Here is a 24813-nt window from a genome sequence, read left to right as displayed (position 1 = left end):
GAAACTAATGAAAAAGGAATGAAATTTACCAAAACACCAGAAGAGGTATTCTCTGGGTGACAGGGCTCCAGGTGTGTGCTTTCCCTTGTCTTTTCTAATTTTCTTGTCTTACCAGATTTGCTAAGAAAAATATTGCTTTTGTAATATAAAAATCCTCCCTTTTAAAGAAAATGCCCTATCACACCCCAGAAGATTTTGAAAGACAATTTGTAAGTGGCAATATTTATTAAAGTCTTAGCACAATTCCATTTTTAGAAATTGAGCATTTGCAAACATGTAGCAAGGAAAACGGAACTCAGGTTTGCGTAAAGATGACTATGGTACAAAGGTGGTGTGGAAAATTCCATCCTTGTTAGACCTGGAAATCTGTGGCAGCCCCCTGAAAGGGGCGCCCGAGGGATGAGGGCAGGCCCTCTGTTGCTCACAGAAACCTGTGGGCTCCCTCTCCCCTTCAGCTTGGTGTTTGGAGGTGATGGAGACTGAAGGTCAGCTTTTATTCCAACTCTTGCCATGCTTAAAGAGAGACATTGATGCTGGCATACGAAAGATGAATTTTATTCAGAAGGTTAGAAATCCAACACATGGCCTGGCATGGTAGCCTAGTGGCGTCCTTGCCTTGCATGCATCGGGATCCCATATGGGTACTGGTTCTAATTCCAGCAGCCCCACTTCCCATCCAGCTCCCTGCTAATATTGCCTGGGAAAGCAGCACAGTTGGCCTAGGTGCTTGAGCCACTGCATCCATGTGGGGGACCCAGATGAAGCGCCTACACAACCCACTGCAGCCATTCGGGTAATGAATCAACAAAAGGAAGATTCATTCTCTCTTTCTCTCTGCCTTTTCTTCTCTCTCTGTAACACTACCTTTCAAATAAGTAAGTTAAAAACAAAAAACTCGAAAGATAGGGAGAAAATAGGTCAGGTTTCCCATTTGTGAAAACCTGACACCCAAAGGATAACCTGGGTGGGGTCACAACTAAGTCCTCTGAAAGAGCGTATGTGAGATGTACACGTGTATACACGCACAACCGCGGCAGACTGGCCCGTGAGCCCCTTTCCACACTCTGCTCACAGATTTTTCCCTAGATGCCCTCAGAACCCTCCCAGGTCTCACAGAGTGGGGACTGCAGAATGAGCTGTGCAAAGGAAGTGGCCAGTTTTTTCCAGGGTCTGTGCCCAGAGAGACCATTCCTACCCAACCTGCCTTGGCACTGAGATCCGTTTCGAAGAGATTAGAGTCTTATCTGGAGCCTGGGTTCCAATCCCCTTGCTCTGATGTTTGCAGTGATGCGACCGAAGAAGTTGGACATGCCTCCCCCTGCACACAGAGACCAGTCTGAGAAGGCAGTCTTTTGAAGGCAAAGGGCTAGGCCAGGCCAAAACCAGGAGCCAAGAACTCCATCCAGGCGGTCTGCATGGTTAACAGGGACCCAAGCACTGAAGCCGTCATCTGCTGCCCCCCGGAATGTGCATTAGCAGGAAGCTAGATCAGAAGCTGAGAATCAGGACCGGAGCCAGGCCCTCTGCTATGAAATACAGGTGTTCTGAGTAGTGACTAAAGTCATTTGGCCCTGAAAACTGGTTTTAGAAGGATGTATAAACCAGCAAACAGACAAGCTACAATTTTATGATTTACTTACATATTTGAAAGGGAGAAAGAGATCTCTTCTATCCCCTGACTAACTCCCTGTACACCTACAACAACAGGGATCCACAAACTCCATCTGGATCTCTCACATGGCTGGTAGGTACCTCTGTGTGTGTGTGTGTGTGTGTGTGTGTGTGTGTGTGTGTGTGTGTGTGTGTGTGTATGTGTGCTGGAATATTGTTAAGTCACAAAAATAAAAGGAATCCTGACATTTGTAGAAAACTGGATGGAACTGGAAATCATTAGGTTAAGTGAAATAATACAGACACATAAGGACAAACAGCAGCATATGTTTTCTGTCAAATGTGGAGGTAAAATTAAAAAAAAAAAAAAAGAGAGAGAGATAGCCAATCTGAACTTGGAGTAGTGATTACGAGACCAGGCAGGGTAAGAGGGCAGGGAAAGGGAAGTTGAACAGCAGGTATCAAAACACTCTAGGAAAGAAGTAACATGTTCTCATGGTTTATAACAGAGTAGGATGACTATAGACTCAAGTAATGTGTTGTATAAATGTATTAACTGGATGAGAGCAGCTGGCACATTCTAAAACACAAACAAAAAGGAAATAAAAAAGTTGCCTGGTTTCATCAGCTTATGCTGCCTAAATGTGTTGAAGCATTATACTGCACCCCCCAAAAACGCACAATTGTTACATGTTAATAGAAAAAATTTAAAGTAATTTTTTAATATTAGAAAATGGAGTTACAATAAGAGTTTATTTTGTTGTGAAATTTTGAAATCCATGGTTATGAAGGATCTTCAAAACATTTGCAGAAACACACATTATAAAGAAAATTACGTGTGCATTATTGAGAGGTGCTGCTCTTGGTGAGTTCCTTCTGGACCTTCTCACAGGACTGTGGAATTTAGGACTGGAAACTGGAGAGGCCAGCTACTGGTCCTGAGCTGCAAACAGCTCCAAGGAAGGGAGCAAACCCCTGGCTTTCCGGTCCTGCATCTAGACACTGTTGGTGCGTACAGGGATTTTTAGCTTTAGCCCTAGCTTGATTTGGGCTACACAAAGGTCTGATTTTAGAGTAAGCTGCAGTCTGTCCAGTTGGTGACCTCACGTTAATAATGGAGACCAGGTCCTTAACTCTCCCATGGTTATTTATGGGAACAAGATCAGAGTAAAGGCATGCCTCCCTCTGGTAAGGCTCCTTACATGGGCAGGCCAGCATTAGGCCTGATTGCCATGAAGACCACGGAGATAGGGGATCAGCGGCAAGTGTTAATGAGGGCTCATTCACTTAGTACCAGGCTGCCCAGCACCCAGGAGGACAGCAACTAAAGTAATTAATGAATGAATGTGTTTGTTAATGATTGTTGTTGTACCCTGCAAGTAATCTCAGACCCTCAGATTTATGTCATGTTTGAACTGTACACACAAATAAAAATGGACTCAGGGAGTTGCCCTGGTCTCTTGTGCCTGGCTCATGTGCCAAGAGTCAACCTTGGTCTCTGCTGGTTTTTCATCGTGTGCTATTCATTCTTAATTTTTCTCATTTCTAATCAATTCTTTTTTTTTTTAAGTCAGAATTTAACCCATTATCTTCTCTCTTTTTTTTTAAAGATTTTTATTATTATTGGAAAGCTGGATATACAGAGAGGAGAGACAGAGAGGAAGATCTTCCGTCCGATGTTTCACTCCCCAAGTGAGCCACAACAGGCCGGTGCGCGCCGATCCGAAGCCGGGGACCAGGAACCTCTTCCGGGTCTCCCACGTGGGTGCAGGGTCCCAAAGCTTTGGGCCGTCCTCGACTGCTTTCCCAGGCCACAAGCAGGGAGCTGGATGGGAAGTGGAGCTGCCGGGATTAGAACCGGCGCCCATATGGGATCCCGGGGCGTTCAAGGCGAGGACTTTAGCCGCTAGGCCACACCACCGGGCCCTCTAATCAATTCTTTCAGTGCCTGTCTCTCAACCTTGTACCTTGAAGGATTGTTGTGTGCTGGTGCATGACAGGAGGGACCATCACTATGGCTCACAGCTCTCTGAGCTACCATGCCAGGAAGAATGGCTGCAAAGTTACCTTCTAGGAACCAAGGGGAGTTGTCACAGGAAGGGTCTGTGCTTTGAACGAAGCCTTTAACACAGAGCAGGGGGAAGGTGTCCACTTAGAGGAGTCATAGTATTGGAACCCACTGGGTTGTTGGAGCACCAGGCAAAGTTGCAGGTGAGGATGTTCTAAGTTGCTAGATCCTGCTGGGACAGGCAGAAATGCTCCTCCCAAGGTCTCTCCAGTCCTGGTATTGATTAAGTTTAACCTTATGTTGGGTGATGAGGAGGCAACATTTCAATACTACAAGAAGTTGACAAATGGTGGATCTGGAGCACAGTCTCTGATCTAATGGCCTCCATCTCATTCTGCTAACTTCACTGTTATTTGCCTGGTTTTTGTTCTTTTATACTATTATTTCAATAATATGTTGAGAGTCAACGGAGACAAAACATGTGCTATGTCTGCAATCCCAAACAGGGAGTTTCATTTTTCAGTATTTAAAGAGTTAGGAAAACATAAACAGGGACAGTAATAAGACTTTCAAAATTAGGTTACTTGAGTTTTTTAGTCCTTCACCACTAGTGAAATAGCTAAATTGTTGAGCTGAAAACTCAGACAGCCAGGCTTCAAAAATCATGTTACTGGATGTCCCTATTTCCAAAATGACAATAACACTTTCCTGATAATGCAGCTGGATTGAATGAGGGATCTAATAGTGTGAAAGCCCCCAGGCTAGTAACTGACAACAGAAAATGCTCAACGAATGTTGAGTTAATGGATGACAATCAGTAAGTAGTTTTCGCCCTTCCCCCTTCGTCTTCTTGACATGTGTACTGGAAGGGCTGGCAGACTGCTGACAGATTCCAAAAATTGCTTTTTCATCTTACAGTGTTATTAAGATCATTGAGCATTCAATATGCAGAAGGTATTGTGCCTGGCCTGGGGAATACACAGAAAAATAGCTCAACATCTCTCCCCTCAAGAAACTCACACCTAATAGACAAGACTGGTGAGTAACAGCCTATTTCAATATGGCGTGAATGTGCTATCAGAATTGGAAGTGTAAGATGTGATTGTGAGATGAAGGAAAGATTGCCAACGTACACAGCATGGTGTGAAGGAATAAGTGGACTCTATCTGAAATAATAAACAAACAACTGGTAAATTTAAAAAGATGCAATTTTTTCTTTTTTATTGCTTTTAGTTTATTCATTAATTACATTGTATTATGTGACACAGTTTCAGAGGTACTGGGATTCTCCCCACCCCTCCCCAAACCCTCCCCCTATGGTGGATTCCTCCACCTTGTTGCATAACCACAGTTCAAGTTCAGTTGAGATTCCCTCTTTGCAAGCTTATACCAAACATAGAGTCCAGCAAAAAGATGCAATTTTTTTCAAAGAAGAGAGGGCACATATGCAATTGCACTAGGTATGGGAAAGCTGGGCTCATTTGGAGAAGTCCAAGGCTGAAGTGATGAAAGACTAATGTAGAAAGTAGGACAAGCAAACAGCATTTATAGCAAAAAGGAAAAAAAAAAGATATACTCCATTTGCATTTAGGAGAAATCTCTTGCCGTATTTAGAGAAAGAATTAAAAAGTATTGAGCCCGAATGTGAGGAGGCCAATAGCAAGCTGCAACAGTAACCTAAGTGAGAAATCACAATGGCCTAAATCATGATCGTCTTCCATTAAGACTTCATTCATTTTGAAATCAAGGGATTGATGACCCTGAAGCTGTGCAAATCATGGCCAACATAGTTCTGGACCAAGCTAAGTCATTGGCAGTGACAACAGGTATGTAACAACAAATCTGGGAAATGTTTGATGAGAGGACAAAAGAGGAGTTAACAATCATATTCAAGCATCTTACAAATGCATTTATATGTAGTGCCAATCACTGTGATTTGGAGAATTTAAAAATAAGAGTATAATTAGATGGATCAACAATAAGATTATTTGTTTGTTGTACGATGGCTGAAGGACATGTGAGAGGATACATCCAGTGGGCAGTGGGCCACAGATCAGGAGACTATAGTCTCAAGATAAAATCTTGGAGTGATTGGCACACAGGTAGCCATGAAAGCTCCAAAAAGGAGCAAAACCTCCCAGGGAGAAGATGCTAGAGAAACAAGGAGATGGCAAGACCACAACACTGGAGTCCAAATAATTTTAGAGACAAGGATTGGCCTAAGAAGTAGGTTAAGAGGACATGAAGAGGCTAACATTGTGGCACAGCAGCAAGCCACTGCCTGCAGCATAAGCAATCCAGAATGGTCACCAGTTCATGTACTGGCTGCTCCACTTCTGATCTGGCTCTCTGCTAGTGACCTTGGAAAAGCAGCAACAGATAGCTCAAGAACTTGTAGGGCTCCTACCCACATGTGGGAGAACTAGATAAAACTCATAGCTTCCAGCTTTAGCCTGGCCCAGCCCTGGCCGTTGCAGCCTCTGGGAGACCCAGAGGAAGTTCCTAGCTCTGAACTGGTTCAGCTCTGGCTGTTGCAGTCATTTGAGGAGTCATTTGAGACATGAAAAAGTAGAAATAACAGCAGAAATGAATAGTGCCTCAAAAGAAGAGAATTTCAAGAAAAAAGAGTGGTAAAAGGCATCAAACTTGGTGTAGAAATCAGACAGTAAAGAATGCTTCATTAGAAACCAGAAAGACAACAGCATGCAAGGTTACAGAGCTGTGACCAGAAAGGACCCAGGCCTCAGGACAGGGGCGATGGAATGGCAAGTCACCATCTCACTGATGACTTTCCTGTCACAAGTGCCACTCAGAGATGGCTTCCCGGAGGTGCCTGAATCTTGGTCTCTTGATCTTGAATTTGATCTCTGTCTCTACCTACCTCTTGTCTCTCCCATATCCATCGCATAATTTGCTTTGAATTAATTCACTTTGAATCTGTGTGCCAGTCTCATTGCTTGCTTCTTCAGGTGAATTGCTTCTAGGAAGCACTGTGGCTAGCTACCCAATGTCAGTCATCTCAGAATCATAAAAGTAGGAGAATGAGAAAAGTACAGCCCAGGCACAGGAATCCAGCGGGAATTCTATTTGATCCATCTTAAGTCATATAGCCATCCCTGGACCAATCCCTTGTGGTCAGGATGATGGGAGTGTCCTGGCTACATAGCCACTTCAGGTCGGCACCCAAAATGTAGAACAGACACTGGCACCTCAGATCACACAGAGTAGGGAAAGAATGAATGTTTTCTCACTAGAGATTCCAGAAAGAGAAAAGTAAGTTATGCCAATTCCATTCTTCCCCTTGAATTTAACAATCCTTTTACTCATACATATAGCATTAAGAATGTCCCCACCCACTTAATATGACATGGCCTTATTGACAAATGAAAATGCACTACTTCTAAAAACTAAACAAGCTATGGTTAAGAGTTTCTGCACCCAACTTCAAGTCCAGATCCTTGAAATGTGAACATTCTCCTTGGTTTCAAAGCCTTCTCCTCATGGCTGCGCAGCCTAGGGCCAACATATGCATTCAACCACTACCACCCCACCGCGCAGCAGAGAGAAAAAAGTAGGAGGAAAAAATTTTTTAATTTTATAAATCTTTCATCCAGAAAAGGAGAGAAATGAAAATAAACAACAGCCATCATGTTATAGCTCTGTAAAAAAAAAAAACAGAGAACACAATTCAGAATTTGAGGAATCTTTATTAGCCAGCTGGCAACTGCACCTACTCAAACAGGTCTGAAGTAGACAGCCTGGAGCTGTCATTGTAGCAAGCTTTTAAAGGAAAAAAAGCCCACATCCTGGTGGCCTTTACGCTGGCAAACAAGCAAGCATACAGAAGCTACAATAAGCAAGTTAGAGCCAAGATGAGCAATTCTGTAGTTATTATTACAATTTAACTTCTTGGAAATTGGTTCCATTTTTTCATGGGGCTCAGTTCCCAGGACCTGTCTCCTTCTTTCATGGGGTTCTGTTCTCAGCACATGGTTCCTCCCTAGGGGTGAAGGGTCAATCTAACCCATTCAGTGACCGCAACATAAACTCACTCTGTAATTTTCCACCCTGTCACAATCAATGCAAAGAATCTATTCCTAGGCAGAGACATCCTGGAAATTTTGCCTTGGCAAAGGAATGGGTTTGGTGGTCAGCCAATACAGGCTACCTGCACCTGCCCAAACACAGATCTCGTTCATCCACTGCCCTCCAAGGTCATAACTGAGAGAAAGACTGTCTCATAAAGGAAGAAGCCTTTTCTAGAGATTGAACTTCAGTAGCCTATTCCCAGGGGCACTGTTTAAGAGAAATGAACCTCAGGGCCGCCTCCAGTGGGGTCACAGAAACCCAAGTTCCTTTTTGTTCAGGTTGGGGATTACCCTGATCACCAGCTCCCCTCAAACTCTCACAGGCACCAGCCATTTGATTCACAGATCTGTCCCCACTCTCTGCTGCTCTGTCTTCTTGCCACGGCCCTGGAAGTTTTTTTGCCCTAGTTCCTAGGACTAAACTCCATTATTTCCCTCTTAGGAAAAACACAATGATGAAAGCAATAAATGTGTGGTTAAAAAAAAAAAAAAACAGGCAAAGCGAAGTAATCTGTGATCAGTGGGCAGCCCACTGCCTGGCACTGATCAACAGGAAGAAAAACCCATCAAAATCAGTTTGAGGGAAGAGATACATGGGAAAAGCTGGGCACGTCCTTCACTTCTCTAGCCATTCAAGTGCCCTAATTCTGTATCCCTGCTGTGTCTCTCACCTCTCTGCCCCTTATGCTAATTTTAGAACAGGCCAGAGATTTTGATTTTAGCAAATCTGTAAGACACACAATGAACCAAATTTCAGCCATCTCATGTACAGGACAAGGGGTCTCTGTTAACGAGGTTCCATGGTGTTCCCTCTCTTCTTTTGCCCAGGTCAGCTCAGTTCAAGGCTTGTCCTTTTCTGGGAGGGTCATAAGACTTGATCAAAAGTCATAAAAAAAAGTCAATATTTCCTGAAATTCTTATATTTTCCTACCAAATTTCTAGCAGCTTCAACCTCAGTAGACACTGAGGCTAGCTTATACTTCATATAACCTAAAGTAAAGGAGAATTTAGTCAGCAATGTCACTATCACATAACAAGGAAAGAGCTTCTCACTCGGACAAATTCACATTTTGGAGTCTCTGCCCTTTTAAGTCTCGATTTGACTCATAGGCCCTTCTTTCTGTCTTATTTTTAGAAATGTGCCATCACTTGCAGTGCAATGAAATGTAGAACTTAATTGAGCTTTAAAATTTAAAACATTTTTCAAGGCTACTAGACAATGGGGAAACTTTGTGGATAGATTGACTTGTAATTGAGGGCCTCAATAGAGTATTAGATGGGGTAAGGGCTACAAAGAAAAATGAAGCCAGGATAGAGGAGTATGGAAGAGAGAGAGGCAGTTTTATAAAGGAGCCACTGTGGAAGTAACATGTGAATAAAAACCTGAATGAGGTCAGATTGTAAGCCGTGGAGGTGTCTAAGAAAAGAGCGTCCCAGGGAGATGAAATTGTCTTTGTGCTGAAGGAAGCTGGTCCATTCCAAGACAGTGTGATTAAAACAGGCAAAGGGAGACTGTTAGATGCACATAATTTTTGAAACAATTCTCTTATTAAGGGACAGTAAGCCAAAACTCTTGGGAAATAGGAAGACTCTACTGAGCCTTTACTGATGTTGGCTAGAACAAAATAAAGAATTAGATCCTGGGACAAGTTTTCACAACTTCGAGCAGCAGGGGAAAATAGACGCTAAACCAGAGTGAAATTTTATAGTGAAAACTTGGAGATGGGAGGCCTACATTGCTTACTTTGACTCTCCATTGGCTGGTAGGTAAGAATGACAGAATTACATGAAGTTGGGAGAGTTGTGGGATAAGAGGTAAAAGAGGGCAGTGCTACGGGAAGTGACCAATGGAGGCCAGTGATGCAGGTGGTGAGAGAATTCCCCAGAGCACCAGATAAAGAGAGCACAGTTGGATTAACTGAACGCCTGAACGCCTTACAAGGGAGCTGTGGACAGGACAGCTTGGGGCCAATCAGTGCAACACAGTCTATAATTGAGGGATAGACAGTACCCGCAGCCTCCTCCTGGGTGAGTCGAGCTTTCTCAGTCATGTCATTTACATCTCTGGGCAGAGTTGGAAGGGTTTCTGGTGTTAACCAGGAACTTTCCCTAAGTAACTTGGGCAACTGTCCCTAAGAAGCAATTTGCTCCTCAAGAACAGTAAACTTCCTTCGGGACTAGGGAGGGGAGCGTTCTCTGGTCCTTGCCTGGTTCCAACTTTGGGTCACCACCCTCTCTCACAATGACCATCAGAATCGCTCCAGAAACCCCTCAAAACAAACAAACAAACAATCTAGAATAGACAGAGAACAACAAGGAAAGCTTAGAAACAGACAGGAAACGGTCAGCGTGGATTCATTTATACCTTACTAGGTGGGACACAAAGATTAGTTACTCCTCACTAGGGTATTGAAGATTTCTCTGCACACCCCTCCTAAAACTGTTCACCTGAACTGTTGACACATGTCTTGTTAGAGTTTTAGAGTTAGACTACCCGAAAAACAGCCAGGTTCAGCAAAATCATGCTTCAACGCTATAAACTGCTAAATACTAAAATTAAAGTAGACACGAGACAGCTGAATAGTAGTCTATAACCATTTTAAGGTGTATAGAACCCGGTTGTATATAAACTAAAATTGAAATGTCAGTGAAGAAGTCACAGGATGTGGTTCAGAACTTGCATTTCTTTTTTAACATATTGGTTACTCAATACCATGTCAATTAATTCCATAACGTTATAAATTGTTACTGATGTAATGTCGGGGCTCTTAATTGATCAAGATGATACTCTGCCAGCTCTACCTTCAGACCAGAGAAGGTCTCCCCCACAAGCCGTTGAACTTATCTGGACAATAAGATGCTGGACTTTATGCTTGGTAAATGCTTGCAATGAAAGAATCTCAACTGAATTTGAACTGCGGTAATGCAACAAGGTGGAGGAATCCACCATGGGGGGAGGGTTTGGGGAGGGGTGGGGGGAATCCCAGTGCCTATAAAACTGTGTCACATAATGCAATATAATCAATTAAAAAAAAGAAGCAATTGCTCCTCTGGATTGGTTGGTATTGCTTGTGCAGAAAGTTTATGGGCACACAGGGCACAGGTCCAGGTGGCTGGCAGTAATGGGATTTGAGTTAAGGTTTTACCACTTAGGAGTTTAAGTCAGTCTTTTGTTCTTTTCTGCCTGTAGCTTACTAGTGATTAACTTCCCCAATCTCTCCTGTGTCTGTCCAATGGCCCTTTAGAATTGACTTGAGGACATCTCAGAATTTTTCTGTTATCAAGGGCATCCAGGATAGCTCCAACATGCTTATTTTATAATTAATTCTAGACTTAATATCTTATAAATCATTTCTTTAGTATAGACTTCTAGAAGTGAAAATTCTGAACTAAATAAATTGAAGCTCTTAATTCCTAAGGCCAAACTGATTTCTTTAAAACCTATAAAGGCTTTATACCTCTGCCAAAAATCTAAAATAGCCTCAGTGCATTCTTTATTACCATTAGGTGTTTTCATTTAAAGAGATTTGTCAACTTGATGAGCAAAAATTACATTACATTTTTTAAATTAATTTTTTAAATTTTTCCTTTAATTAACGATTGACTTGAGATTTTTCTAAATAAATATTTATTAGCCAGTTAAATTCCCTTGGGATGAGGCTCATGACATATCACCTCAAAATTTTACTTTAGGGCCCTGTGCAATAGTCTAGGTGGCTAAAGTCCTCACCTTGGATGCTCCAGGATCTCATGTGGGCACTGATTCATATCCCGGCTGCTCCATTTCCAATCCAGCTCCCTGCTTGAGGTCCTAACTTTGCCACTAGCTCATTAGCTATATACCCATGTGGGAAACCCAGAGTAAGCTCCTGGCTTCAGGCTTTGTATGAGCCCAATTCTAGCTATTGTGACCATTTGGGGCCATTTGTATGCTCTCCCGCTCTCTCCCTCTCTCTAAATCTATCTTTCAAATTAAAAAAAATGGCTTTAGGTATTACAATATGTCCTTATCTCTGAAAAGCATAGTATTTAAGCTTAGAATCTAACACAGAGATATACTCTAAAGATTACTACTTTCTCTGAATTTTCTCCTGTGCTTACTTGAGGTATACGTGCTATTAAATTTCTGTTTGCTTTTCTTATATCCATCTGTCCTTTATTAAAGGGAGTTCCAGCTAAGAACATACAAAAAAGAGGAAAAAGTTATTTTTCCTCTCCTATATGTGTTAGGTGCTACTTTTCATGAATTTTATCCAAATTCAATCATTAACATTTTTCTTTTTATTCTGCACAATCTCTTTGTGAAACTTATTAAATGTCATATGTCATGTTTGCCAAATCTCCTGACATGATACGCAGAAGTAACTCATGGTCATGAATATTCTGCTTTTGATTACATCATTTTCATAGTGGGAGCCTCCTCCCTACCTACATGGTGGGAGCCTGAGACCACCAAGTCATCCCATCTCCTTCCTCCAGCTGCCCTTGCTGTCACTTCCTTCCTTCCTACTCCAAGCTCCTTCCTTTCTACTCCACCTTGTTTGCTGCTCAGCTCATTAATCTATATTTTATAGCAGTCTTCCTCATTAGAACGTGGCTGTTTCCCCACAGTGAGGGTCTTGTTTCTATGGTGATCCAAGAGAAAGACTGCAGAGCTGGGGCAGCTGAAGTCTTGACTTAGGTGGAAAGCTCATTAAAGCTGGTTGAGGTAAGGATGGGTGGAGATCCTTAAAGTGCCCAGCAGAGGCCAAAACTTTGCAGCAAAGTCACAAGTCAGAAGGAAAGCACAAAGAACTCCTTTCTTGTCCCTGCAATTATCCAGCAGAGGCAGGATGATGCTCACACCCATATAGCACCAACTTTATATATTTCTGACATTTTTTACGGGCAGTCCTAGGCACAAGGTCTGAGATAACTAGGAAAAACTTTTGAAACCACTTTGCTGAAAAGGCAAAGTATCCTGCGGCAGCTACAGAATGATAAAGGATTGTTAGGAAGTTTTGTCTTTATAAAAAAGAGAACTTTTTATGTGAAAAGTAAGCAGCAGAGAGGAAGAAATTTGTCACATAATTTTTTTTTAAAAAATGGCTTTTTTTTGCCAAGCCTAATAGCTCACAATAGAACGGTGTTAAATTGTAATTGTCCATAAGATAGCATCATGACTCTCATATGAGTATAAAATGAACAGGTGTCTAAGTTTTGTTGGGCTCATTAATTAATGAGAGAACCAAGAAGCATCTGTGATGCTATGTATTTGTAAGAAATGTTAAACAAAAAAAAAAAGGATTGCTGGTTATACTCAGACCTGGTTAACATCTGACAAAAATAAATAAATAAACCATGGCCTTTGAAATTGTCCTGTTCCACAGAGACGATTTGCACCCTTGCAGCTGGAGTGTGGATATGGTTTGAGCATAACTTTCAAAGATTCATGTGCTTGAAGCGAGATCCCGTGTGCTGGTCTGGTGGTGGTGGTGGAACCTTAAGCAGGTGGAGTCTAGGGTGAACCAGTAAGGTCATGTGGCTTCCACCCTCAGAAGAGAGTGTATTCTTGTGAGAAAAAATGGTTGTAAAACAAGGTCACTCCACATGCTGGTCCTTCTGCACGCAGCCAGTTCACACTATGTTGTGATGCAGTCAGGGGCGATGATGCTGTTGCCATGGAACCTCTCGCCACCAACTAGACCTCCTTATTTCATAAGGCACCCCTTCATGGATATGTTCCAGCAACATAACACAAACACACTAACAAACAAAAGCAACAGGCGAATCTCTGCTCAGAGGCAATGCAAAGTCAAGGCCAGGAGACAGGGCAAGGAGGAAGCTAAGACACTGGGAAACATCTCCCCATGAACACGGCAGTCTAAACAGCTGTGTCATGCAGTCACTTTCGTAAGAGCTGAGGAAGTCAGGTGAGAGACCACAGAGCCTGGTTTCAGGTGAGAAGAAAGGACACATTGAAGAAGGCTCCAGAAAGGAAAGAATTGTCACTTCACCCCTTCCCAATCCTGCATAGCCCGACATGGAGAGGCACTTCCCACTGAGGGAAGGCAGAGGGAATAAAGTCCAGGCCTTAGACTTGAACAATAGAAATGCTCTGTGTTTTATCGTTTTTTTAAAAAGATTTGTTTATTTGAAAGTAAGGTTAGGGAGAGGGACAGGGAGAGATTTCTTCTGTCGATTCACTCCCTACATGGCTGCCAACAGCGGAAGCTGGGCAGGCCTGAAATTGAGAGCCTGGAGCTCCTTTCAGAACTCCCACATAGGTACAGAGGCCCAAGTGCATGGGCCATCTTTGGCTGCTTTCCCAGACTCATTAACAGGGAGCTGAATGGGAAATGGGGCAGCTGGGACTTGAACTGGCACCCATACAGGATGTCACAACTATACACAGAGGCTTAACCTACTATACCATGGTGCTGGCCCCAGTATTCTGTGTTTTAAATGTAACAGGAGTCACATAAACATAACACTTCCTAAAACTCAATGAAAAGTTTATTTGAAATAGATGTTTCTATTATATAGAAACTTTTATATAAATAATTTTTAAAGGAAACTATTTAGTGATATTGATATTCCCAAACTGAATTGAGAAAATTTTAATTAAGAAACATTTTGGAGGGCTAATATAGTGGTGTATCAGGTTAATCCTCTGCCTTTGGCACCAGCATCCCACGTAAGCACTGATTCTAGTTCTAACTGCTCCACTTCCAGTCCAACTCCTGCCCCTACAGCTATGGGGGAGATCTGGAAGAAGCTCCTGGCTTCAGATAGGCTCAGCTCCTGCCATTGCAGCCATTTGGGTTGTCAACCAGATGATGGAAAATGTGTGTGTGTGTGTGTGTGTGTGTGTGTGTGTGTGTGTGTTTGGCTCTCTCTGAAAAAAGAAAAAACATTTGCAAATGAGTAGATAAATTTACAGCATACAACAAAATGTGGTACCATATATACTTAGACCACTGGTAGTAGGGAGCTGGGCCTAAAGGGACGAGTGTTGTGGGAATCTAGCTGTGAGGAAGGTGTGCCTTAACAAGAGCTGCAGTCTTTGACACAAAAACCAGCCCACCTGTGGCAAACATTCAAGAAGAGAGCCTGAGAAATGGATTCTCTGGCCTCGCTCTTCTCCAACCTCCCATCTCCCACATGTGCCGCCCATTCACCCATTGATCAAACCCAACTGGAAGCCAGAGGGCAGGAAAGATTCCTGCAAGTCAGCCTCCCTAGCACAGAGCAGAACAAACGCTCCATAACAACTGGTTCTATAAGGAAGATGCAACCTCCAATTTCAAGGGAAGGGAAAGAAAAAAAAAAAACAGGAAGAAAAGAAGGGATTAAAAGTCTTAGGAATGAAGGACAGTGGTTAGGGAAGAGGTTTCTGGGTCAGTGGGCTGCTCCTATTCCAATTGCCTAATAGAAGAGAGCCCCGATCTGAAGTCTCCAAACATGTTTATTTGCAGCACTTGCAGGTTTCCCGATGTGGCCCTGGGCCATCCTCAACTTCACACCTCCATATTCCCCACCAAGCCACAAATTCCCACCGAGAGCCACTGCCCCACACTCCAAGCCACACACTCTCTTCAGAGCTTAGGGGAGTAACTGGCCACCACAATGTTCTCCCTGGTGATGTAGGAAGCATCGGAAGAGCACAGGAAGGACACGATCCCTGCACATTGTTCTGGCTCCCCGAACCTGAAAGGAAGAAAGCAGAGCCAAGGTCATGGCCATGGCACTGCTGAGCTCAGACCTCTAGTTCTTCTGGCCCAACTATGGGATCAGCATTCACCCTAATAGAACAGCACCTCAACAGGCTTCAAGAAGATCACTGCAGGCTCACCAGCTGCCCTCCAGGCCCCAGCTCAATGGTGCTGTCTGAAGACATCAAAGGCAGAACAGCTAACAGACAGGAAGCAGATCAGGGATCTGTCCTTGAAACTGAAATTCCCCTCCATGGATGCACAGAGGCCTGAAGTCCCAAGCCCCACCTACTGCTGCAATCCGTAAAGATCATTAAAGTCAGGTAGCAGGCATGGCAATGTCTTCTCCTGAGGGAAGATTTCAGAGTCAAGGTTAGGCAGAATGACTGTTGGTAGAGTCCAGTGTGGCAAGAGTGCCAGGGCTGACCCACGCCTTGGCAGAGGAGGGTGATCTTGTCTGGGTCAAGGGCTGAGACAGAACTTCCTGCCCCTCCCCCAAGAGGCCAGAGGCCTCCATTCTACAGGAATGGGAAAAGCAGGCTGTAAGGCAGGAGCTGAGTGAAGGGCCAGGGCCAGGGCTTCCAGGCTGGGCATTCAGCTGGGAGCCTATCTGGGACAAGGACTCATGGGAGCAGGGTGCAAGGGAGTGTGTGGACTTTGGGGTGGGTAGCAGCCACATGTAATCCTCACCATTTGAACAAAGTCGGTCTTGATTATTCCTGGCACCAAGCAGTTCACTCAAATGCCTTTTGGGGCTAGCTCTATAGCTAAAGATTTACAGAGACCCAGCAGGGCTGTTTTACCGGTGTTACAGATTCCCAGCTTCTGAAAAACGAAAAAGCCAGCAGACAGAGGAAGGAGTGCAGCTTGGAAGGAGTGCAGCCTAGATACACGGAGCTCTGGCTCTGGCCACGGGCTAACAAGATATGCCTGGTGCCAAGCCAAACAAACATTCCTCCTCTACCCCCTCCCAACTCCACAGTCATTTCTAAGGCGGGAACTTCAGAGACGGAGGGACTTTTCCAGGCCACAATGTACGTCTACACTTGGCATAATGAAAGCTGCACTGACATCTGGAACTTTAGAATTAAGAGATCCAATGTTCCTTGTCCTTGCCGTCACACAAACTGACCATGCTGACCCTGTGCATGGGACTTAACATCACAGGCTTTCAGAGATATGGCAGCAAAATGGAACTATAATACCCCATCTGTAATGGTCAGGGTGTGATGCTTGAGGGCCACATCCTGATTCCATTCTGTCTTAGCAACCAGTTGTTCTTACCCACCTCCCCACCTGCAGGGCCTCCCAAGGAACCAAATCCCATTGGCCTTTCTTCTGCCTTCTCCAGAGGGACTCACACTCACTGGGATTGGCACGTAAGCCACCATGGATGATACCAGGACCACAGAGCTTCCCCTGGGAGGAAAAAGGAAAAAGGGATGAAATGCAAAAGGAATTCCAGTAAAAGACAAGATAAGCCAGGAGATTGTATTTTTAAGTAAAAAGACAGAGTAGACCAGTTCAAGTTCATGGCGAAAAGCTGAAAAGTTGGGCAACTATCTGAACACTTGGAGAATCTGGACCTCCAGAGGAATGGCCTCTAAGGTCACCATCAACCAACACAACACAGGCAGAGTGGTTTTCCTGGAGCAGGGACCAAGGCTGAGTCTCGAAGAACAGAGCCCAAGGAGGGCTCAGGGCTGGGAAGATAGCCTTGTGAGGTCAGAGCCTCACACATGGGTCCCAGATTGACCTGCCTTCTCCCACTGCCCTAAGGCTGGGTTGGAGGGGTAGGGTGCAAGACATGGAAGAACCAAGCTGTGCAGGGTAAAGTGATGAAATGACTCCAAAGGGCCTACTCTGAGTAACAGAGTAACAGGTGCCATGGTCCACAGAGGTGGGGCAAGAATTGGGGAACTACAGCTGGGACCTACACTTTCTACAGCATCCCAGACAGGAGCAAAGGCCCTGCCATGCCCTGGGATGACAGAAATATGAGTCAATGCAAGCTCCGTGGAGGGCCTGCCCCTCAGCAGCTGGTTCCTCACAAGTGTCACATTCCACCAGAAAGAGGAACATCTGGAGACAGACACACTGCCAGCTCTCCCATAGGCCTCCATTAGTGCCCACCCCTGACAGTGGGTAGGGAGAGGAGTAGAAAACCCAAAGTGCATAGCCCCCACCAACCCTCTTGCAACCTCACTGGCAGTTCTCCATGTAAGGAAGCAGCCTGCTCAGCAGCAGGGCCGGGGACTTGACATTCACATCTAGGATCTGGAATCAGAAGGAAGATGGAAGCAGAGATGGGGGGAAGACAGTGTCTGTGCAATTTGTGCAATTCCCCTTTTTGCTGGTCTGACCCGGGATGTTGTAGTCCTTCGTTGTGTATGAAGGGTAGCAGCCTCCAGGAATGAATTCTGGGGGCTCAAGTAGCTTCTGGGGCCATGGGGGGAAGCCTCAGTACTCTGTGGCTCAGGAGATTTTCTCATTTCCAGTCCCTGCATGCTTCACCCCACCCCCCACCCCCAGAACAGAGGCTGGGGAACATGGTTGGGAGAGTCAGGATCCCTTGTCTCTCAGTGACCACTGGCAGAGAGGGCAAGGTAAGGGAAGCTCCACTGGGATATGGGCCCATGTTGGGAAATATTCAGAATCAAGATTGTCCTTTTCCTGGGGAAGGCCAAGTGTGGTTGAAGCGTAAGGAGGGGGAATGAGGAAATGGGCAGAGAAGGTCCCAGGATGAGAGAACCACAGAAAGTGTGGCAAGTCCCAGGAGACCAGCACCAGTCACAGTGTATGCACCTGCGCCCACCCCAGAGGCCTGAGCCAGGAGAGAGGACCTTTGCCATGAACTGACCTGGAATTATTTTCTGGCATCTCAGAACTTTGCAGCAGTAACCAGCACAAGGAGAGTGGTGTAGAGGAGGCTGATGGAGCCTGTACCACAGGGCACGCTTGGTGCGTGTTGCACTGGCTAATGGGCAGTTTGACCACTGGGAGCCCCATCTCCTGCCATTCAGGGTCAGCATCAACAACGACTATGAGAAAGCTCAGGTACTGCATGGTGCAGGTACAGGTGCAGGCAAAATGAGTGGGCAGGACACTCCATTGTGTGTGCGGCACTCACCTTGTCCCAAATCCATTCACTGGCTCCCAAAGTGCTCCCCACCAAGGGATTCACACCTGCTGTACACACCAGGATGTCATTGCCCCCAGAGGGCTCCAGGGCCTAGAGCAGGTGAGGATGTGGATGAAGGAGTGAAGGGGGTGATGACCCAAAGCCAAGAATCAACCCTGGCTGCAACCGTTCTGGAGCTGCACCTGGAGCCGAGTTAGAACCCAGCAGTCAGAGGTGGAGTGAGCTACTTTTCTCACCTCCCTGAAAACTTCCAATCCCTCTACCAACTACACAACGCGCTGACTTGGTTCCTGGGTGGTCCGATCTTCACTCACTAGCTGGCGCTGCTTTCACCACTTAGTTTCTAGACAGTTCAGTCTCAACTGGTCCCTCTGGAATTCTCCCCCCTATGCTCTGACACATGCAGAGCCCATTCTCTAGAACACGTGCCTGGCTGTCCTGCTCTTTCAGTTTTGCCCCACAGTTCGCATCTTCCAGGGTGGTCCCACATCACAAGCTGTGACTCCAGACCTACTAATGGGTCCCCAACTCAACGCTAGACAAGCACAGATCACCTGGACAGCTTGTTAATAACGCAAGTTCTGGCTCTGTGTCAAATCCCCAGGTCATGCCCAACTGGTGGGCATCAGACCAGACCCCTTTTGAACCAACATGGCTTTAGTTGAGCCCACATTGAGTTCCCTCCCACATGAGCAAGTTTTCTTGGACTCAATTCTTTACCCACTTCTCTGTCCTCTGGCCAGGCCTGTGCCCAGAGCTGCACATACTGTGATGTAGACCCCTACTCTCCTGCCAGACCTGGACCAGCCTAGCCCTATCTGTTCTTCCTTCTATCCCTCACCTCCCCTAGTCCCTCACCGTGGCCACCAGGTGCTCCTGGTCCTCTGCCTTCCCTACATGGCACACGGTGCCCGTCAGCCTGAGCCCCTCCTCACGCATCGCAGTCACCGCCCGGTCCACGTTCTGCTGCTTACGTCTGCTGATGAGCACGTGGGCCCCGTCCTGTGCCAGACGCCAGGCGATGGCCAAACGCCAGGCGACGGCCAAACCAGTCCTGCCAGCAGAGAAGGGAAGGAAGGCTTCAGACACCCCATCTTCTCTCTGGGAGTGGGGTGGGGGCCCGCTGTGAAATATAGTGAGCTCCCTGGTGTGGTCTGCATCCTTGCAGTGAGGGAGAAGGGAGTGGGAAGCCCCTGCTGCTGCTGCTTTTTTTTTTTTTTTTTTTTGCAGGTTAAATTTTTTTTTATTTTTTTTGTGGTCTCATTTATTTATTTATTTATTTTAATTTTAATTACATTGCATTATGTGACACTGTTTCATAGGCTCTGGGGATGCCCCAACCCCTCCCCGCTCTCTCCCACCCCCCATGGTGGATTCCTCCACCTTGTTGCTGTATTACATTTTTCTGGTTTGTTTGTTTTGTTTTGTTTTGTTTTTGGATTACATTGCGTTATGTGACATGGTTTTATAGGCCCTGCGATTCCCCCCCACCCCCGTGACGTATTCCTCCACCGTGTTGCATCACCACAGATCAAATTCAGTTGAGATTCTTTCATTGCATGCATCTACCAGGCAAAAGTCCAGCATCTTATTGTCCAGAAAAGCTCATCAGTTTTTTGGTGAGACCATCTCTGGTCTGAAGGTAGAGCCGGCAGAGTGGTTGCTTCTTAGGCTTTCCCAGCAGCTTCCCTCCTCACTTTGTGTCAAGTCAGTATGCTTAATAGGAAGGAAAATATTCGGCCCGGCACAGTGGCTTAGTGGCTAGCGTCTTCGCCTTGAACTCTCCGGGATCCCATATGGGCACCACTTTTAATTCTGGTGGCCCCACTTCCCATCCAGCTCCCTGCTTGTGGGCTGGGAAAGCAGTCAGGATGGCCCAAAGCCTTGGGACCCTGCACCCGTGTAGGAGACCTGGAAGAAGTTCCTGGAGCCTGGCTTCAGATTGGCACGAGTCTGGTTATTTCAGTCACTTGGGGAGTGAATGATCAGATAGAAGATCTTCCTCTCTGTCTCCCCTCCCCTTTGTATATGTGCCTTTCCAATAAAGGTAAAGAAGGAAGGAAGGAAGGAAGGAAGGAAGGAGAAGGAAGGAAGGAAGGAAGGAAGGAAGGAAGGAAGGAAGGAAGGAAGGAAGGAAGGAAGGAAGGAAGGAAAGAAAGAAAGAGAGAGAAATATTCACTGTGGTTTTGCATAAGGGAATTTTTTCAGAGTCATGTCCCAACAGAACAGCTGTAGATTTTCAGGGGATCCAGCTGGACTTGTATCCTTTCTAAGCACCCAGCATTTCTGCCCTTTGCTGTAGACAGAGCATAAACCACACTTCTTCTAGGCCTCGCAACTGACCTCTGTTATGTAGTTTTCCTAACTTATACGCTAAAGAACAGGTAACTTCCTTATTCATTTCCTTACTGGAAAGAATTGGGAACATTCTTTTTGTTTTGTTTTGTTTTCAATGACTTATTTTATTTTTTTTTGGAAAGGCAGATCTACAGAGAGAAGGAGAGACAGAGAAAGATCTCCCATCCACCGGTTCATACCCAAAGTGGCCACAGTAGCCAGAGCTGAGCTGAACTAAAGCCAGGAGCCAGGCACTTTTCAAAGCTCAGATACCAGACAGTGTAGAGAGAGATGGTGATGTGAAGTTCATTGTAAACATAGTAGCTGGGGGCATTGGACAGGGATGTGTGAGATGGGCATGACCCCTGGGTCCACTCGGGGATGCAGACTCTAACAAACTCTGCTAATGAGCCAGGCAGGGACTCTTATTCCTGATCACTCACCCTGTTGAAGATCCAGTGATGACAGTCACTTTGCCAACCAGGCTATGGCTATTATCCACTGTCTGGCTGTACACTCTTGCCGAGAGAGGGACTGAGGCACAATGAAGCCCCCTAACAGCCCATGACACTGCCCTGAGCTTAGCAGCCACTGTCTGGATCCCAAGCTGAGGGAGAACCTGGAAAGACAGTCACATTATAGAAGACTTGTGTCTCCATGTGTGCCCACTGGGGTCTCTGCCACCAGCCCCAAATTTACCAGGAGAGTACAAAGTGTTTGATGTCCATCCATGACCTATTCCCCACAGTGACCAGACGTGGGGCTGGACCTTTGGCAGATGCCTGAATGAGGCTTGCCTGACACACATCCGCACCCCAAAATAAGGAATAGCACATGTGTATTCTTCTCAGTGTCACCTTTGCATTTCCCTCCATATATCTACCACCTGAGCATTGAACTTGTTCCTTTTCAGCATCTCAAGTTTATGACCCTTCCCCAGCCTGCTGCAACCTTCTTTTCCCACAGCTGTCACCTGAAGTAGCAGTAGGAGTCCCCTCCTTGGAGATACCAAATGTTACAGAGTTTCTGACAGGCAAGTGGCTTCCCCTCCTCACCAACAGCTCTCATCCAATTGTAAAGTCCAGCCATGCCCCCTCTGGTTCCCAAACTTTTAAAGACCTTCCCCCCCCTCACTCCTTGCTGATCCCCCAAGCTACTCAGTCCAGGATCACCTGAATGCTTGTGTCTGTATCAACAATACCTTAAATCTCAAACAACTTTCTCTGAGTCTCAGCTTTAGCATCTAACCTTTCCTATCTCCCCTCACCACTCAATGCCAATACCTTGGGACAAGACTTGTCTTAAGTAGAATACTCTCAGAGGCACACAAGGAGACAACAGGGTTTTTTGGAGGTGGCTCTGGGAGCAACTAGAGGAGAGTGGAAGGAGTGAGGTGGAAGAGAAATTAGCCCACAAAAGGTGTAGGGTCACACAAGTTAGCTCTAAGAGCAGCCAAAGTTCAAGCTCACTAACAAGTCTGGGCAACTGTTTGGAATTTCAGAGTTATCCCAAGCCTCCAGGTGTCCCAGGACTACAGGCTTCAGTACTGAAAGATACGTGTTCTAAAAAATTCCTCAGTCTCTAGTCAGCTCCCATTCTTAACCTCCAGAAAGGAGAAGGGGGCAGGGTGGACACTGAACTAGGAAAGTATGCAAATTTTGACATTGACTTCAAACATTTTACGTACAAAAATAGATTTATGAACAATGGCTTTTATCTACTTGTAATAGGTGAAAAATGAATTAAGTTTTAATGCTGAATATGATATTTTATAGGCAGCCATTAAAATTGTGCTCATAAATGGTTAAAATGCTACCTGAAATATCATGGCACAAAGCTTTATGTCCAGAATGACTGAAATTACATGAGTACAACATCTGCATAGAAAGAAAACACAAAGCCAAGAAGCTGGGAGGGGAGCAAACTGACAAATCAAAATATGCCCTTTAGCCATCCCCTATTCACAAATTATCACATGAGAAAAATATATTTTTAAGCAAGAAAGGAAATCCAAAACAATATGGTGAATTTTCCACAGAAATGATGAGAAATTCTTAAAAGGTATATAGAGTTGACCTTTAAGGGGAAAAATCACAGCCCAAAAGTACTTTGACATGGCAGGTCAAGAGCAAAGGGCAGGAGTAGCTGCAGGTGTTCAGGGGCTGTGAACATAGCAGTGGCTGGGAGGAGAGAACTCTTACAGGAAAAAATCATAGTGGAAATTGCTAGAACCATGCATGATGCAAAGCCTATGTGGGTGCACAGGTGCTGCTATGGCTTCCAGTTGGGCCACTGTGAGTGCACTGGCTGAGCGAATAAAGCTCCTTGGCATGCCCTACCTATCCACACTCTGAAAATCCTGGGAGTGACCAGAGACCTGAGAACCCATCCTGAGTCTTGCAGAGCGGTGACAGTGCTAAGCAGGACTTGGTATCTCATTGAGGTTCCTGGCTGCTCCTGTCCCTACAGCCCTCTGACCCCAGGGAACCACTAGAGCTAATGGACAGGGGTGCCTACCTGGGTCCGAGGGCTTCTGGTGCTTTCTTGGACTCAAGCAGAAGTGGGGCAGCCACAGAGCTGTGGGAATCCCTTTGCTATTTAGGAGTTTCTTCCCACTTGCTCTTGTCCTTCAGGCACTCTCTTTAAGTTCTCCCTGGTTCTTTTTCACACACACCAGGCCTTTGGTGAGTCACAAAAGCCTCTGAGCAAGGCGTGTGTCCTTATAGTCCCCTGCAGCATCTCAAAGAAACCCCTCACAAGGCAATATCCTGCCTCCAAAGACACCCCAGCAAGCTTCCTGGTGCCAAGAGATCCTGGAGAGGGACAGACAGTGTGTGCCCCTGGAGGGGGCTGCAAGCAGAGTGAATATGGCAGAAAGAATGCAGGAATGGAGATCAGCAGCACATGGGCCTGGTGTGTGTGTGTGTGTGAGTGTGTGTGTGTGTGTGTGTGTGCATATGCTCATGCTGGAGGCCACCCATATTCACTTGTTTTGGTTTTGGTTTTTTTTTTTTTTTAGATTTCTTTATTATTGTTATTGGAAAGGCAGATCTACAGACAGAAAGAGAGACAGAAAGATCTTCCATCTGCTGCTTCACTCCTCAAATGGCCACAATAGCTGGAGCTGAGCCTATCCAAAGCCAGGAACTTCTTCTGGGATACAGGGTCCCAACATACTTGCTTCTTTTTGGTTATCTTCCAATCTCACTGAATGCTCCCTTTTTAGTCTCTCTCTGATTGGCTCCTCCTTTTCCTTTCCAACTCAAAATTTGAAGTACCCTGAGGCTCAGTCCTCAAACTCTAGGAACCCTAACTCCCTGAGTGATGTCATCTAGTCCCATGGGTCTAGGCACTAACTGACCACCCTCAGATGGGTAGCCCAGACTTCTAAACCTACCAGAGCTCCAGACTCATACACTGTTCAAGCTGCCTGCTTGATGTCTAATAAGCATCTCTCACCTGCACCTTAGAGGTCTTAATACTCTCCCGAAGCCTTTTCTTGCCATGGAATTCACATCTTCTGAAAAGGCACCATCATTAGCCCACTTGCTGAGAACTTAGAGTGTCTACCCTTTGATCCTTCCCTTCTCTCACTTCCCACTACCTCCACTGCTGTCAACTAGACACCTTTCTAAAGGGACTTCATGCCCTTTGACCCCTTTCTTTGGACCTATATACCACCATGTTGCTAGAAGAATCCTTGTAAGTTGTAGCCATGTCTTGCCACTCCTGAATTCAAATCCTTCCTGGGTTCCTATATCTTTCTATTGTCCTTGTCATAGCCTTCAAGGTCCTATGTACGCTGTTCCCTCTTTTACCTCTTCTTCTGTTATTCTCTTCTTCCACAGTGATGGTCCACTGACCCTCTTTGTGCTCCTCAAACACCAAACATGCTCCCACCTCACAGGCCACAGCTCAGCTCTCTCCAGGTGG

At 45.4% G+C, this 24813-nt stretch overlaps 1 protein-coding gene and 1 pseudogene across 2 annotated transcripts in view; both read right to left on the bottom strand.

Annotated features, from left to right (window-relative positions):
* The window catches only part of LOC101522868 (dehydrogenase/reductase SDR family member 4), a 297343-nt gene that overhangs the window by 207564 nt on the left and 64966 nt on the right, over positions 1 to 24813 (bottom strand). The gene's annotated exons all lie outside the window — the stretch shown is intronic.
* On the bottom strand, positions 15285 to 24597 carry LOC101535457 (dehydrogenase/reductase SDR family member 2, mitochondrial-like; annotated as a pseudogene).

The sequence above is a fragment of the Ochotona princeps genome, chromosome 6 (genome assembly GCF_030435755.1).
Source record: "Ochotona princeps isolate mOchPri1 chromosome 6, mOchPri1.hap1, whole genome shotgun sequence".
NCBI classification, from domain to species: domain Eukaryota; kingdom Metazoa; phylum Chordata; class Mammalia; order Lagomorpha; family Ochotonidae; genus Ochotona; species Ochotona princeps.
Note: the sequence above shows the minus strand (reverse complement) of the source record. Positions and strands in the feature narration are given on the sequence as shown.